Source organism: Eumetopias jubatus, unplaced genomic scaffold (assembly GCF_037043125.1).
Source record: "Eumetopias jubatus isolate StellerSeaLion01/CBP00866 unplaced genomic scaffold, mEumJub1_p1.0 scaffold_11, whole genome shotgun sequence".
NCBI lineage: Eukaryota > Metazoa > Chordata > Mammalia > Carnivora > Otariidae > Eumetopias > Eumetopias jubatus.
Genome location: NW_028274817.1, coordinates 43,970,090 through 43,976,669, shown reverse-complemented (window position 1 = coordinate 43,976,669; position 6,580 = coordinate 43,970,090). Strand labels below are relative to the sequence as shown.

Below are 6,580 nucleotides of genomic sequence, written 5' to 3'. Positions count from 1 at the left end.
AAAAAACCTTTGGGGACAAGAATCCTATTACTTAGAAGAAGATGGGGACATCTTAAGCCATTAAAGCACCAAAAAAACCCACAAAAAAACAAAAAAACCCACAACAAAACAAAACAAAACAAAAAAACCAAAAAACCACACCAACTTGTTTTTATTGAGGTGTAATTCATAAGGGACTACATTGCTGATAAGGCTTCTTAGAACTATGGCTGGACGTTTTGTTCTAGTCTCCCAAGAAGGGCCATTTTATTTTTTAGAGTCACTTCTAAAGTCATGTGGTCTTTAACTTTGGGGTCTATTTTGCATATAAGTGCTAATGCAAATAAATTTAAACTCAAGTAGACCTCATCACATGTCACCCCATGAATGTTGACAATGGAAGGAATATCTTGCCTGTAGTATATATCAGTTCTGGACTGAGAAGCTGGGGAAGAAACTTTATTTTCTTTTTTTTAAAGGTTGTTTTATTTATTTATTGACAGAGAGAGTGACAGCAAGAGAGGGAACACAAGTAGGGGGAGTGGTAGAGGGAGAAGCAGGCTCCCCACTGAGCAGGAAGCCTGATGCAGGGGCTTGATCCCAGGACCCTGGGATCGTGACCTGAGGGGAAGGCAGATGCTTAATGACCTTAATGACCGAGCCACCCAGATGTCCCAGGGTACCTATATTTTAAATGCACATGCCCCAGTTCCCATAAAGAAAGGTTAACAGATTCGGATTCTATTACCTGAAAATAAGTGAGAAAGCCCTGGGGGAAGTGCAGGGCACAGATTTCCTGACTTCATGTCATGAAGAGCTTGCACTGAACCTGCTTTGTGATCATAGACCATCAATAGACTTAGGCAACTCTAAAGGAGGAGCAAGTGGACTTGTGCCCACAAAGCAGCATGAGACAGGACAGAGTAATTAATGGTAAGGATGGGGGTGGGCCTGGTTTCAGTCAGATAGTTCTTTTCTCTCTTTCTTACCTTATTTCTAGATCCTTCCCATGTTCTGAGGCCCAGGTCAAGGTCCTTTTCCTCCCTGAGTCTTTCTCTATTTTAGGCCAATCTGGCCATTTCCTTCTTCTAGCTTCTATTGGTTGGATAGTTCACCCTTTTGTTTAGCTGTCTCCAAATGGCCTCATGTGAAGGGGTATTTGGCCTACCCAGAGACAGTCTATGTTTCACCAATGTTGTGCCTTTCTCTGAGACCTAGCCCTTATCATTCAGAGCATACAAGGCAGTGCCGGGCATGTGAAGGGTTGCCCAAAATAACTCATCAGTGAACAAAGATGGGAGAAAACATAGGAACATTTTGAGACACTTCTCATTCTAAAACTTGGGTTGATTCCCTGATTCAACACTAACCATCTGTGTAACCTTAGACACCTTACTTAAATCTCTCAAAAGGGGAGGGGAAGGGGATAGAGGAAGGGGCGCCAGAGAATGGTCTGCCCTAGTAGTTCAGATAGAAGGTCTAGAGGGCCTAAACAGGATAATGTTGAATTCAGCTGTCACAGTGAAGAAAGACAGGCTTACTGGCTATGGAAGGGGTGAGAGTCAGACAAGACTCTGACATTTCAAGACAGAGCCACTAGACAAATTAATATGGCAGGTTGTATTAATGTTAAGAGCACAGGATCTCACTCGAAGATGACTATAAAATATCAACAGAAGACTTGAAAGGCAAGTCGGCCCCAACAGACCTGTAGTCACCAAATGATATCTGGATAAGGGCAAACTGTTAGAGCCAATATTTTGATCTCCTGGATATAGCTGCCAACTTGCGGGAATTAGAGGAGAGGATCAGATTGAGCTATACGTAGGCAGTGAGCAAAATCTAGACGCTAAGAAAGCCCACAAGTCAAACAGCCCAAGTTCTTCCATAGATAATGTGTAAGAAAAAGAAAGAAACGGAGCAAAAAGCCTGTACATTAGTAAGGACTTTAAATAAATATAAACATTTTTTAAAGGGCAAGACTAAAGTATAATGTTCAGGTATGCATATTTGGAAAATAAACACATAAAGAAACCAAAGAAAGTGATTACTACCAAAGTCAGGATAGTGGTTACATTCAGGGTAAAAAAGGGAGGCTTCAGTTAGGATGGGGCATATAGAGGAGCTTCTGGGGTGGCTGGAAGTTTTATTTATTGATCTGAGTTATGGTCATTAAGAGTGTTCATCTTATGCTATTTCACTAATGTTCACATTTTAATGTTTCTGGGTTATATTTTATAAAGAAATGCTTTAAAACTCATAAGATTTCTTTTTATTTACATAAGTATGACCTAAGACACCATTTCAAAAATCTTAACATGATAACAAGGGTAGTGATGGTGAGATCTTAGAATCTCCTAGTGACCTCATGATAAACAAGTTTCATAGTTTTAGGATTTATATTCATGTGTACGATCCACTTCAAATTATTTTTTGTGCATGATATCAGGTGAAGATCAAGAATACCCTGTGAAATATCTTGGCACCTTTGTTGAAAACCAATTGACCATATGTGTTTGGGTGTATTTCTGGACTATATATTCTGTTCCACTGATCTATATATCAGTTCTGCACCCCACCATCACTGCCTTGGTCACTGCAGCTATATCATATCATAAAAAATTTGAGTTCTCCAGACTTGTTCTTCATTTTTACAATTGTTTTAGCTATTCTAAATCCATATACATTTTGGAGTCATCTTGTCAGTTTCTACAGAGATATCTTCTCAGATTTTGATTGTGATTGCTTTGAATCTATGGATCACTTGGAAAGGAGGATTGATATCTTAACAATATTCAGTCTCCTGATCCATAAACATGATATATTTCTATATTTATTTAGATATTTTTAAATTTCTCTCAACTGTACCTTGTAGTTTTTAATGTCCATGTTTTATACATATTTTGCTAGCCCTGTCCTTAGACTCTCGAGCTATTGTCGATGATATTGATTTTGTTTTATTTATAATTTTCAATTGCAATTTCAATTGTTCACTGCTAGTATATAGAAACACAATTGCTGGGGTACCTGGGTGCCTCAGTCAATTAAGCATCCGACTCTTGATTTCAGATCAGGTCATGCATGATCTCAGGATTGTGCGATTGAGCCGGAAGCCAAGCTCCAGGCTCAGCTTGGAGTCTGTCTGAGATTCTCATCTCCTTCTCCCTCTGCCCCTCCCCCAGCTCACACACACACACACTCTCTCTCTTTCTCTCTCTCTCTCTCTAAACAAACAAATAAAATCTTTAAAAAACCAAAAAGAAATACAATTGCTGTTTGCATATTGACCTTGCATCCTACAACATATCTAAACTCAATTAGTTCTAGTAGCTTTTTTGTATATTCTTTAGAGTTTTTCTTTTAAAACTCATGTCATCTGTGAATAAAGTACAATGCTGGATAGGAATGATGAAAGTGAACAACCTGCCCTTATTCCCTATCTTAGGGGGAAAATGTACACTATTTCATGACTAAGTATGTTCTCTGTGGGTTTATCATAGTTTCCCTTTATCACTGAGAAAGTTTGATTTTCTTTTTTCTTTATTTTGAAAGATTTTTATTTATTTGACAGAGAGAGAGACAGCAAGAGAGGGAACATAAGCAGGGGGAGTGGGAGAGGGAGAAGCAGGCCTCCCACTGAGCAGGAAGCCCAATGTGAGGCTCTATCCCAGAACTCTGGGATCATGACCTGAGCTGAAGGCAGATGCTTCAGGACTGAGACACCGAGGCGCCCTGATTTTCTTTTTTTAAATCATGAATGAGTGTTGACTTTTGTCAGGTATTTTCATACATCTATTGAAATAATAATATGTTTTTTCTCTTTGACTCTCTAAATAAGTAGAGTGTATTACTTGATTTTTTAATGTTAAACCAACTTTACGTTCCTGGGGTAAACTCCACTTGGTACTCATCTTTATATATACATCAATGGATATTATATGCTAGTAATTTTATGGGGATTTTTGCATATAGGTTCACGAGTATATTGGTCTGTAATTTTTTCTCATAATATCCATAACAGGTTTTATTGTCAAGATCATTCTTGTATCTTAAAATGAGTTGCAGAACGCTTTGTATCCTCCAATTTCTGAAAGACTCTGTAATGTTGGCAGTATTTCTTTTTTAAACGATTGCTAGAGCTCACCAGTACAATCTTTGTGAGAAATTTTTTTGGTTATGAATTTACTTTATTTTATAGATATAAATTTACTCAGATCTGACGCCTGGCGGCCGCTGGGCCACCACATTCATCTGGAGCCTCCCGGGGGGAGCCCCCCTCCTTCGTGGGGTCCGCACGGCGGTGGAGCGGCACACTCGGGCCGAGGCGACAACTGAGACCGCGGCGGGCTCCGTGGAGCTCGGTGTAGTGCGCTGTGTGGCCTCGGAGCCCAAGCTAAGCCTGTCGTTCGCGCTGGCCGACGGCAGCCACAAAGAACATGCAGCGCGACCAAAGCGAGCCGCTGGGTCGGGCCCTCAGCCGGCTTGCAACCAATGTCCTCAAAGGCCACCCTAAGGCGGCCGCTGCCAAGAAGAGCAGGAAGAACCGGCCAAATGCAAGTGGCGGCGTGGCCGGTGCCGGGCCTGGGTCTGAGCTGGCTGCGGCCTGCGCGCCAGTGGTGAAGCTGTACTATCGGGAGGGGGCAGCGGCTGAAAACGTGCTCCACGTGGACAGCGCGGTGCTGCAGATCCGCGACGTCAAGTACAAGGTGGAGCGCAACCCGTCGGCCTTCACGAGCTGCAGTTGCCACGCTACATTATGCCGGCTTCCCGGTGTGCCCCAGGATCAGCCTCGAACTTGGGGATCCCGCCAGCTCCTTCTTCCGCTGGTACAAGGAAGCCACAGCCGGAGCGGCAGAGCCTGAGGGCGGGGGCCCCTCGTTACTGTCTCCCTCTTCACCCTCTCCTAGTTGGACAGAGACGGTTGTGAACGAGGAGGGCCAGACGCCATCCAATGCCGACATCGGGCTCCGGACTCAAGCTTCATTGCACCCCAGGCAATGGGCAGCGCTTCAGGCCAAGCCGGGAGTTGGAAAGTGTGTGCCCCGTGGAGGTTGGATTTGGCACCTGCACTTTTGACCACCGCATCTCTACACCAAGAAGGTGACGGACGACTCTGTCATCCGCATGGTCTCTTACGACCTCCAGGCTGACACGTAAGCCCGACTGAGTTTTCGAGGAGCGTCCTGTACCTGTACTGTGCCCCTTATACCCTGGAGCTCGACTACCGCCAGAACCTTAGCCAGTAGAAACTCACGGGCTACAAAGCTGACCTCATCTGTTTGCAAGAGGTTGATTGCAAGGTGTTTATAGACGGCTTGGTGCCAGCCCTCGAGGCCTTGGGGCTGGAGGGCATGTTGAGAATAAAGCAGCGGGAAGGCCTGGCTACTTTCTACCGAAAGACCAAATTCACTCTCCTTAGCCAGCATGCCATTTCTTTCCATGAGGCCCTGGAGTCCAACCCACCTCACAAAGAACTGATGGAGAACCTAGTTTGTACCTGTTTGCACAGAAGAGGGTGCTCCTGAGATCTTCTGTCCTCTAGGTTTCTGTTCTTCAGTCTACAAAGGACTCTTCTAAAAGGGTAAGTGTTGCTAATACCCATCTCTGCTGGCATCCAAAAGGTAGGTACATTTCTCTCATTCAAATGGCAGTAGTCTTGGCTCACATTAGACATGTCTCGTGTGACCTGTATCCTGACATACCAGTTATGTTTTGTGGACACTTTAATAGTACCCCATCAACAGGAATGTATCATTTTGTTGTCAGTGGGGAAGAGGAACGGTGAAACATGTCCCTTACCCATTTTTTCAAACTGAGAAGTGCTTGTGGTGAACCTGCTTACTCAAATTACGTTGGTGGCTTTCATGGATGTCTGGGTTACATTTTCATTGACTTAAATGCTCTAGAGGTTGGACAGGTGATTTCCATTACCTAGTCATGAAGAAGTTACCACCCACCAGGCCTTACCTAGTGTTTCCCATCCCTCTGATCACACAGCACTTGTATGTGATTTAGAATGGAAATAGATTTGTGTTTAATGGAATGTAAGTCTGCTTTAGTAGGCAATTTAATATGAATCAGAGCTTATGTGTAACCCTCAAAGAGGAAAACTAGACAGACGCCAAGGCAAAATGTTATTCTACTAGATATGTTCCAGTGCCTTCATTACATGACTGTTCATAATATTTGCAGTTTCTCCACTTTTCTTTTTTCCTATGGTTGAAGGAAAAATAAATATATTTATGACTCCCAGGAAGAACATTGAATTATTATGTACATTTTTATAAGTACCTTTTTTTTAGCTAGGAATTAAGAATTTTGTAAAAAAAACCCATTTGAATGATGCCTTAATTTTTCTATCATAACATTTCAAATTGAATCATGTTTATATAATTGGGGAAAAATGCATACAGGTTAAAGTGAGAGGCCTAAGTCTGACACATGAAAGGAGTAACATTAGAGTCTACCTCTACCTTAATTTGGTTAGCAATTTAATACAGCTTCAGAGCTTTAACAGAAGATTAAAATATGCCATCACCAATTGTTATTACTTCTCATCTTTAATTTGTCAATTAACATAATTAATTTTCATTCTGTTATT

The 6,580-nt window shown here is 42.3% G+C and overlaps 1 pseudogene; it reads left to right on the top strand.

The window, feature by feature from the left end:
- The first annotated feature begins 887 nt into the window (after nucleotides 1-887).
- LOC114202677 (2',5'-phosphodiesterase 12 pseudogene) lies at nucleotides 888-6,005 on the top strand (annotated as a pseudogene).
- The last annotated feature ends 575 nt before the right edge of the window (nucleotides 6,006-6,580 follow it).